This window comes from Salvelinus sp. IW2-2015, linkage group LG4q.1:29 (genome assembly GCF_002910315.2).
Source record: "Salvelinus sp. IW2-2015 linkage group LG4q.1:29, ASM291031v2, whole genome shotgun sequence".
NCBI lineage: Eukaryota > Metazoa > Chordata > Actinopteri > Salmoniformes > Salmonidae > Salvelinus > Salvelinus sp. IW2-2015.
In genome coordinates this window covers 7,925,677-7,937,137 of record NC_036842.1, presented here as the reverse complement: position 1 = coordinate 7,937,137, position 11,461 = coordinate 7,925,677, and positions in this window count along the sequence as shown.

Sequence of the window (11,461 nt, the reverse complement as noted above, 5' to 3'; positions counted from 1 at the left end):
CATTATTTTTCCATATTTCCTCATTGTTTCTGTGATCAAAAAATACAATTAACATTTAAATTACATTCTTTAAGAGTCCTGTTTAAGTAGTATTTTAATTTTAGTATTTTAGTACTTTGTTCAAGGCAATTGATAAGCATTAAAAACTGGATAGAGCCTCCCGAGTGGCGCAGCGGTCTAAGACACTGCATAGCAGTGCAAACTGCGTTGCTTCAGATGCTGGTTCGAGACCCAGGCCGGCCGCGACCTGGAGACCCATGAGGCGACGCACATGGGTTAGTGGAGGGAGAGACCCATGAGCGTCGTCCGAGTTAGTGGAGGGTTTGGCCCAGCCGGGATGTCCTTGTCCCATCGCGACTCCTGTGCAGGCCAGGTGCATGCACGCTGACATGGTCACCAGTGTACGGTGTTTCCTCCGACACAATTTCTTTTTTTGTGGATGGGTATAATTTGTATGTGTAATAGTAATATTTAAAATGACTAAATCTGGTAATTTTGTATACATTTATAAAAATTTGCACCGGGCCGCTTCTGGGGGGATTCTGGTAAAATTCCGGCAAAGTCGGTTGAATTCCGGTAGACGGAAACGGCCCGATGTACTTGGGCTAATTCTGGGCAGTCATTCATTTTGATTTCCGGGTCGAGTCTGAGTCTAGCTGGGTGGCCACTACCATAAAGGCCTGATTGGTGGAGTGCTGCAGAGATGGTTGTCCTTCTGGAAGGTTCTCCCATCTCCACAGAGGAACTCTGGAGCTCTGTCAGAGTGACCATCGGGTTCTTGGTCACCTCCCTGACCAAGGCCCTTCTCCCCCGATTGCTCAGTTTGGCCGGGCGGCCAGCTCTAGGAAGAGTCTTGGTGGTTCCAAACTTCTTCCATTGAAGAATGATGAAGGCCACTGTGTTCTTGGGGACCTTCAATGCTCAAGATATTTTTTGGTACCCTTCCCTAGATCTGTGCCTCGACACAATCCTGTCTCGGAGCTCTACGGAATAATTCCTGCGACCTCATGGCTTGGTATTTTCTCTGACATGCACTGTCAACTGTGGGACCTTATATAGACAGGTGTGTGCCTTTCCAAATTATGTCCAATCAATTGAATTTACCACAGATGGACTCCAATCAAGAAACATCTCAAGGATGATCAATGGAGGCTGTTATAGCAGCAAAAAGGGGACCAACTCCATATTAATGCCCATAATTTTGTAATGAGATGTTCGATAAGCAAGTGTCCACATACCTTTGGTCATGTAGTGTATAATGTTATACATTTTAGAATAAGGCTGTAATGTAACAAAAAGTGGAAAAAGGGAAGGGGTCTGAATACTTTCCAAATGCACTGTATATGCATATCTACCTCAATTACCTCGTACCCCTGTGTAACCGATGTGAAATGGCTAGCTAGTTAGCGGTGGTGCGCGCTTATAGCATTTCAATCGGTAACGTCACTCGCTCTGAGACCTGAAGTAGTTGTTCCCCTTGCTCTGCAAGGGCCGCGGCTTAACGATGCATCGTGGGTGTCAGATGATGATGTGTGCAGAGGGTCCCTGGTTCGAGCCCAGGTAGGGGCGAGGAGAGGGAAGGAAGCTATACTGTTACACCTGCACATCGACTAGGTACTGGTACCCCGTGTATATAGCGAAATTATTGTTACTCATTTTGTATGTATTCCTAGTCTTATTCTTAAATTTTTATATTATTTATAATTTGTTTTCTCTCTGCATTGTTGGGAAGGGCCGTAAGTAGGCATTTCACTCTTAGTCTAGATGACTGATAGGTGGTGCTGTGTTGTAGCCACCAAGCCTCCCTCACTGGTGGAAGCTATATAAATGTTTTTTATTAGTGTCTACATTCCTTTCTGCTACGTTTACTCTATTACAGACACATTGATGCATACTTTCAATTATATTATGTGAGCTAAACATACAAATATTAAAAACATTTTCCCGAAAGTATCGTTTTTAGAAGTTATTAATGTTGCTGTCCCCACTACAACAACAACAAAAAAAATTGTAAATTTGTCCTTGAAACATTTCATTGAAATAATGTAGAATTCAAATCAAATGTATTTATAAAGTCCTTCTTACATCAGCTGATACCTCAAAGTGCTGTACAGAATCCCAGCCTAAAACCCCAAACAGCAAGCAATGCAGGTGTAGAAGCACGAATTCCATTCATTCCTATGGCGGACTGATCCTACTGTGGAGTGCCAATATGTCCTACCGCTGGCCTTAAAGCCTCTCAATGGTCAATCCAGGGTTTCTTTCAGAGAGGAAGATGGAGGCCCAAGTCGGCGGAAAATCTGTCTACCTCCAGCAGGTGTTTATTTTTTGGGGCCCACCATGGAGGTCAATGAGAGAGTCTAATTTGGTCAACAACAAAAAATGATTGGCTTATTTAGAAGTTTCGTAATGCTTAAGTTGTTAAGAGTGTACTGATATAAGTAGGAAAAGTGACATCCCGGCAACTTTGATAAAAACACTTTATACTGGAGTTTTCTCGAAATGGCTATGCAAAGCCTATTCATGGCATGAGGCTAGTAGCATAGCATCGCACTCCATTGAATACAGGCGCTTGACGTCAACAACCTTCCATCTCATTTTTAAATAATGAGATGTATCCACCAGAGAACGGATAGGCGGGAGCTAGACATCCCACTGTGTCGCTTTGTGGACAACGACTCCCATTGTTAGGGCGGAGAGACATGTATTTTGTCAGTATATCCATAATCTTTGATTATACAATATACTTAATTGCACACTGTACGTCGTAGAGGCACAGTCCAGGTCTGCGATTACAGTATATAGCCACTGTGGGGCGCTTTCTGTCTAGCCTACTACAGGACAGATATGAAGTCAGTGGCATATGATGTGGATGGACAAGGAACATAACCTGTATTCTACGACCACAACTGGTCATTTGTTACGTAATTTTCCAGAAGGAGAATGTTTCGAGTCCGATGTTTTAGCTGTCACTGAAAAGCACAGAGAGACAGAAGGAACATTCGCTGTCAGCTTTATTCTCAAAGGGGAAACAGCAGGTGCACATCCAAATAAGTGGAATGTCATGAAAGCATCGCGATGTCCGTTGAAGAATGTAGCTAGGTAACCTGGCTTTATTCGCGGCATTCAGACTAGAATTGCCCGGACAAATAGGCTATGTCAACCGAACATGATGCAGATAGGTCTTGGGGATATATAATTGTGTTCCTCTTTTCGATGCGAGTCGTGATCAGGCAAGACAGTGAACCGACAGGACACTCGATGAATTGACAGCACTGCCGCTATTGGAGGAAAAGACGTGGATAGATGCAGAATTATTTGCACATTTGCTGGGGTAGCCTGTCATTTGATGTAGGTGTCATTGGTTATAGTAAAGCAATTTCATAGCCAATAGACCGTGTTGCGTGTATTTTGACAAATTCCAGGAAATCCAACAGCGCGTTGGGAGATTTGCAGTAACGAATTTTTATCATATTGCAGGTGAGTGTTCTTATAATCTTGATTTGGTGTTTGGTTGAGTACAGCCGCTCGAACAGTAAGGCATGGAATGGTGAGGATGAAAAATGGCCAGGTAGCGACAGATGTTGCTAGGAAACCGGTTTACATTGTTACCTTCACTGGCTGGGTGGGTGGGTGCTGACATTTGACTTGAAACAATAGCAAAAAGTGTAGGAGGCGCGTCCATTAGGCTACTTAAAAGTACATTGAATTAAATACTCAAATTATATAATTGCTCCTGTCTACAGAAAACATTTAATTACTACACCAGAGAGCATGATTTAAACTTTGAAATAATAATTCGATATTAAACTGATTATGGCAGTAGGCCGGTTATGACATTAGTCATGTAAACACTTTACTCTGTTTATCATAATTAGCGTACGGTCATAATCGAAGTAAGCCTACGCCGATTTTCTGAGCAATTTTTATCCTTAATCAGAGTTATAGGGGTCATGGCTAGCAGAGATCCAGCTTTTGTCAGAATTGACTTTTTGTAGCAGGCTTAGTATAATTTACACAGCAGGTTAGGTGAATTAGGTTAAAGTTAAGTTTTAATGTCACATGCACAAGTAGGCCTACAGTGAAATGAGTTTCTTGCAAGCTCTAAACCTAACAATGCAGTAATCAATATCAATGTAGTACTACAAATAACAAGGTAGAACAATAACACAATAAATAAAAATAAGAAATAAGAACATGAGAAGTAAGTAAGCATACTATATACAGGGTCAGTTTCAATACCATATTTACAATGTGCAAGGGATACACAGCCATGCAATCTCCATGGACAATCATTGGCAGTATAATGGCCTTACTGAAGAGCTCAGTGACTTTCAATGTGGCATCATCATAGGATGCCACCTTTTCAACAAGTCAGTTCGTAAAATTTCTGCCCTGCTAGAGCTGCGCAGGTCAACTGTTATTGTGAAGTGGAAACGTCTAGAAGCAACAGCGGCTCAACTGCGAAGTGGAGGCCACACAAGCTCACGGAACGGGACTGCCGAGTGCTGAAGCGCGTAGCGTTCGCCTGTCCTCAGTTGCAACACTCACGACCGAGTTCCAAACTGCCTCTGGAAGCAACGTCAGCATAATAACTGTTCGTCGGGAGCTTCATGAAATGGGTTTCCATGGCCGAGCAGCTGCACACAAGCCTAAGATCACCATGCGCAATGCCAAGCGTCGGCTGGACTGGTGTAAAGCTTGCCGCCATTTGACTCTGGAGCAAGGGAAACGTGTTCTCTGGAGTGATGAATCACCATCTGGCAGTCCGACGGACAAATCTGGGTTTGGCAGATGCCAGGAGAACGCTACCTCCCCCAATGCATAGTGCCAACTGTAAAGGTTGGTGGAGGATAAATAATAGTCTGGGGCTGTTTTTCATGGTTCAGGCTAGGCCTCTTAGTTCCAGTGAAGGGAAATCTTAACGCTATGGCATACAATGACATTCTAGACGATTTTGTGCTTCCAACTTTGTTTGGGGAAGGTCCTTTCCTGTTTCAACATGACAATACCCTCGTGCACAAAGCGAAGTCCATACAGAAATGGTTTGTTGAGATCGGTGTGGAAGAACTTGACTGGCCTAAACAGAGCCCTGACCTCAACCCCATCGAACACCTTTGGGATTAATTGGAACACTGACTGCGAGCCAGGCCTAATCGCCCAACATCAGTGACCGACCTCACTAATGCTCTTGTGGCTGAATGGAAGCAAGGCCCCGCAGCAATGTTCCAACATCTAGTGGAAAGCCTTCCCAGAAGAGTGAAGGCTGTTATTGCAGCAAAGGGGGGAACCAACCCCATATTAATGCCCATCATTTTGGAATGAGATGTTTGACGAGCAAGTGTCCACATACTTTTGGTAATGTAGTGTATGTGAGTGTGTGTGTGCGCATGTGTGTAGCGTCAGTATAAATGTGTGTACATGTTATGTGTGTGTGAGTAAATCAAGTGTATTGGAGTGTCGGTGTGCGTGAGTGTGTAGAGTCCTGTGATTGTGCATAGAGACTGCAAAAATAAAATACAAGGGTCAACTCAGATAGTCCGTGTAGCCATTTTGTTAGCTATTTAGCAGTATTATGTCTTGGGAATAGAAGCTGTTCAGGAGCCTGTTGGTGTCAGACTTGATGCACCGGTACCACTTGCCGTGGGGAAACATAGAGAACATTCTATGGCTGGAGTCTTTAACGGTTTTCGGTGCCTTCCTTTCACACCGCCTGATAGGAAAAGGGTTAGGGGTAGCTAAAATTAAGAAGGAAAAAGAAAACTGAGTGTACAAAACATTAGGAACACCTGCTCTTTCCGTGACAAAGACCAACCGGGTGAATCCAGGTGAAAGCTATGATCCCTTATTAATGTCACCTGTTAAATCCACTTCAATCAGTGTAGATGAAGGGGAGGAGACAGGTTAACGAAGGATTTTTAAGCCTTGAGACAGTTGAGACATGGATTGTGTATGTGTACCATTCAGAGGGTGAATGAGCAAGACAAAATATTTAAGTGCCTTTTTACGGGGTATGGTAGTAGGTGCCAGGCGCCCCGGTTTGAGTGTGTCAAGAACTGCCACGCTGCTGGGTTTTTCACGCTCAACAGTTTCCCGTGTCTGTCAAGAATGGTCGACCATCCAAAGGACATCCAGCCAACTTAACACAACTTTGGGAAGCATCGGAGTCTCAAAGGGCCAGCATCACTGTGGAACGCTTTCGACACCTAGAGTCCATGCCCTGACGAATTGAGGCTGTTCTGAGGGCAAAAGGGGATGTAACTCAATATTAGGAAGATGTTCCTAATGTTTTGTACACTCAGTGTATATCAACAGAGATGGGCAGTATTTCTCTCACATGTATTTGAAATACAGTGAACTCCAAAAGTGTTGGGACAGTGACACAGTTGTTGTTTTGGCTCTGTACTCCTGCACTTTGGATGTAAAATGATACAATGACTATGAGGTTAAAGTGCAGACTGTCAGCTTTAATTTGATTGCGTTTTCACCCATGTCGGGTTTACATGCTTTGCAAGAAGAACAATTTCCCTAATCATCTTTTTTACATGGACACATCAAATCAATTTATGTGATCGCCAATCAAAATACATGTTCTACCATGTTAGCTTTGTGCAGCATATTTTATTCTGAGTTCGGACATATACAGTTTGTATGTGAAAACTAAAAACGGGAGCCACTGCGGCCCCTGATGATGAGTTCAGATTTTTGCCTGTCCCTGGCCTAGCTGATTGTTGAGGCGCGGAATGTCAGTGAAACACATCTGAAATAGTCCTAGGCCTATCGCAATATTCCAAAATACAGTCGCGGGAAAAACACAAAGGAGAAAAGACAAAGAAAAAAATCTAATCTGTCTTTAGTTATCAGAACTCTCAACTCAACAGTAGTCTAGGCCTATGGCCTATCTTATTGGCACTAGCGGAGAGTATCGCCCATATCCCTGTCTTTATCATTGGGTGAGTCAGTGACTGTCCTGAGAGAGTCCGCTTCCCGCAACTATCCAGACTGACTTGCTGCAACCTGGTAGAATCGACGACCCTGTGAGGGCCCTAGGAGACCGCATCCCAAAAGCGGTGACCACGCCGTTTGGGGTGGAAGAGCTGACACATCCAGGAAAAATGTGGTGGTGATGTATTCTTTCTCTCCTATGTTGTCTACCCTTCCCTCTTCTGTCTACACGGAGCAAGGGAATAGGGCCTTCCCCTCATCTTCGAGCCACCTCGATGAGAGGAAAGAGACAGGCCTGCGACTCCTGGAAAGGACTGCCAGCCACTTATGCACTCTCTCTGTTTAACAGTTGTTGCGTTTTTCTTGGAGAAGTGGAATGACATTACGCCTTGATCACACCGACAGCGTTAATGCGCAAAATGTCACGCAGCATCATCTGGATATGTGCGCAACAAAGTTCCAACATTCACCTTCTGCTACCATTTCTGTCCAGTCATCTACGCATTCAGTTTGACGCATACTTTCGATAAATCCAACATATGCACCACACAGAACGCACTGCAACTACCTCTGCAACGCAGTGCTGGAAGGCGCACACAGCGCTCCATTTGAAATGAATGGACTTCTGGTGTACCAAAATGCAATGACGCTGTCGGTGTGATCGAGGCGTAAACAGATTGTTCCTTCCTACTCTGTTTTCAATGGTCCAATGCTCCTTGCATGATTTTTTGGGGACAGAGAGAAGGTTAATCGTTGTTAAGGTCCTTTAGACGTTTTTCTCGAGCTGCCAAGGCCCAGATAGTGATAGTTTATCCTTCACTGTTGTGTCATCTCTAGGGGGGGGGGGGCACGTCCCTTACGCCCAGTCTCCTCCTCAGTGCGTACTCCCTTAGTTTCAGGAACTCCGAGGGTTGCTGATGTTGGGACCACCCTGGCTTTGGAGAGCATGTTTTGCATTATGGGAGTTGGCCATATCCCCACATCTGAGATATTTGCATAACCTTGGTTCTCTGATATTATGAGTGATATATCTCACCTCATTCCCCTGCTCGCAAGAGCGTGAGGAAGTGAACCATGCTTGAGAATAACCAGAGGGCGGGAGAGTGGCTCTTTTTAAGGAAGGTGAGGGTCTCCCCTAATTTGCCACTCTACCTGTCTGTCTCCGACAGACGCTTTTGATGGCTAATTCCGAGAGTAGGCGATCCTTAGCGAATCCCCCGCATATGATATATCTCACTCATAATATCAGAGAACTGATGTTAGGCAATTAACCTGAAGATTTCCATTGGCGAAGCAGTTTCTACATATCTTCATACTAAAGCAACTTTGATAACACTCATGGTCAGCTATAACAAGGTAATCTGTTAGAGGCTTATTGTATGTGCATGCCTGTGCAGTAATAGTTTTTTTTTTTTATATATCAGGGCAGCTTAACTGCTTTATCCTTAGTCTCTGTTGCATAAACAGTGCATTTCTCCAAAAAAGCCATGACAATGTGTTATTTATCTTTTGATGTGGTCACTGCTTTCAATGAGGAACTGAATGTACACCATAGAGATAGTTAGAGGACGCAACATTGTATCTGTCCCATTACGGCGTCTGCTTGGGCAGCGCCATTGAGACCATCTCCAAATTGAAGTAGTACATTTTCTTCTTCCACTACTTCTATGAGTTGGTAAACAAACTGAAAGGGTGCATACTGCCACCTGGAGTGTGTTGTTTGAACAGGTATAAAGCCATGGTTGATGATTTACTGCCACCTGCAGTTATGGAAGATTTGCTCAAGAGTATAATTCATTAACTGATCCCTCCTGATGACCTAGATGGAATTATGTGGTCCTTCCTTAACCCGTAGGAAGTCCCATCCAGTTGACTACTTCAAAATGTTGAAAATCATCAACGGCGCTGCCCATTCTGAAGCAGGGTTTTGGGCACTAAAGTCCTCTATCTATCTCTATGATGTACACACATCACAGCAGGACCAGATCTCTCACCATATGACCAAATACATCACTAGATCACACAGGGACACACCGAGCTTTTTCTGCATAGACAGTGGGGACCCACCTTTCTACCCCACCTACTTCTTATAGGTCACACAATATTGGGTTGTTAGATTTGTGCGCCTGCGTGCGTGCATCAGCGTATGTCTGTTACCGTTCTTAGGAGGGACTGTGTGTGTATTAGCCTATTTTTATCCTGTTAGTGTTGTGTGTGTGTGTGTGTGCAGGGTACACAGTAGCTGTGTGTCAGGGGCAATGTTCCCTCTAAGCTGGGCGCTGTAGCCCGGAGACTGCCGCACAGCTTCACTCAACTTTCTAGAGTTTTCCCTGTTAGTTAACGTTTCCCTCGAATCAACGCAATATTAGCCACGTTCAATAAAACATACCGAAACAAAACGAACTATGCAAGAGATTTTGTTGTAGGCAGAACGCATCGGAGTAGGATTCTGTTGCATTGACAAGCAAGACTCAGCCCATACTCTTCACAGACCAATCAGAGCTGCAGTAGGCCTATATGCAAGTGGAACATTGCCATATATGGATCTGTGCTGTTTACTTTGAACTGGACTGTGTTTACAGCAGTGGTCATGAGTAGATGTGATTGTTTTGAGATCAAAGAGAGAGCTGCATAAAGCCACTTGCGCACGTTTTGTTAATATCCTTTGCTAGTTAGTGAGTTATTATCCCAGTTATAGATCATTTGTAGTCAGCAATGGGGGAGTGATTGCTTCCTACAAGAGCACAAAACGTGTACATCTCTAGACATCTTTGAGAAGCTAGTCAGGTAAAGAGTATTTCTTTGTCTTAAAGGGGCAGTATTTTGAAACAGGCTTGAATAAGTTAAGTAGCCAATAGGCAGAGAGGGTAGTATAATTTGTCTGTTTCTCTGTAATAATGGTATGGGAATAATAATGCATTTTATTTTGTAAAGTGGTTTCTTGCATCAAACACAAACATTTTTAGTCACCTCCTTGTCTGAAGGAAAGGTGGATGTAGGTCTATATTGAACACCACACATTGGCTGCTACTGTAGGCTGAATGATAGAACAGCTATTTCCATGTTAAAATGTTATGGGATGCATTTTCTCCATTGTTTTTTATGATAGGTCACTCTGGTAGGCCTAAATTATGATCAAATAGCCACAGTAGCCTACTTGGCCACTGTTAAAACTGTAACTTAAAGCGGGTACAGCCTCAGTGTTCACAGTGAACATGCGCTGGAAGTTGCACAGAATTTGCGCTCAGCAGACCTGAAATTTACTCAGTGCTCCCAAACATTTGAGGGAACATTGATCAGGGGCCTGGTTCCTCTGGGAGTTTAATGGGGCAATCCGCAGTTGAGTCAATAATAGTCAATGCGTTCTCCCCACCAATGTTTCTGTAAAGATGGGGCAGGACAAATCTAACCACTCTCAAATTCACAGACAGAGCTATGTGTGCAAGGGCTGACCATCCATGATATCAAAATGATAGGCATTTGTAAGTTATATTCTTCAAGAACCAATGGGTACATATCATGAATCTATCAATCGAAAAATGAATGTAGCAACTGCAGATTTCCCCTTTTGAAGGTAATCACTCTATAGACAGTGGGGAGCAGCCGTCCCATAGGAGAACACTGCCCGTTTCAGCCCTGAGGGGTGTGTGTTCATTTGTATCTTGGGCTCAAGGGAACCTGGCGCCTCTCCGCTCCAGTTCCCTCTACACCCCGCTTCACCTAACACACCCAAGTACAGTTAACCCAGGCCTATTTCAATACATAGAAATGCCTTCCTGCTCTATGGAATGGCCCTTTTCCTTCCTCTCAGACAGAATGACTGGCATTATGTATGAGGAGTCTGGATGAACAGAGAGCTCTGCTGTGTGTGATTATCAAGGCCGAATAATTAGGTTTGTATTATGAATACTGTTAGGAAGCAGCCAGCGCAGAAACAATGAGTCATACTATTGATTGCCGCCTTTCTTCTCCCTCTCCCCCTCCCTCTTGCCATCCCTCCCCTCTTTCGATAAGGCTGTGGACTCCATCAGCAGCAGCAGCAGGAGCTCCACTGCTGCAGCCAGGCCAGAGGGGGAGGAGAGGGAGAGAGAGAAGCTGTCACAGGATGCCATGTCATCCCCACCAAGAGGCTATTTATAGCAGGGTAAACACAGGGATTCCAGACCATTGAACATGGCTTCCCAGCCAATGAATGACTATTCCATTCAGCTTGTCTGGTTCTAAGTCTCACTCATTAGGTTGTTTTATTACAGAGCCGCTCTCTAGTGGAGCCATCACTATATAGATTTTTTTATGGGCAAGATTTTTTTTTATTGCATAGTCAACCAAAAGTAAGTAATTTTTATTGTATAGTCGAGTCATCAATGACAGCGCTAGTTATGGAGACACGAGTGGGGTGTGCGTGTGTTTGTGGGAGAATGGATCAGTGTGTTTGAATGTCTTATGATATGATGCAGGGCTGCCCTTTCGTAACTAGGTTTCATATAACGGTGTACTTACTCAATAGTCATTGGTT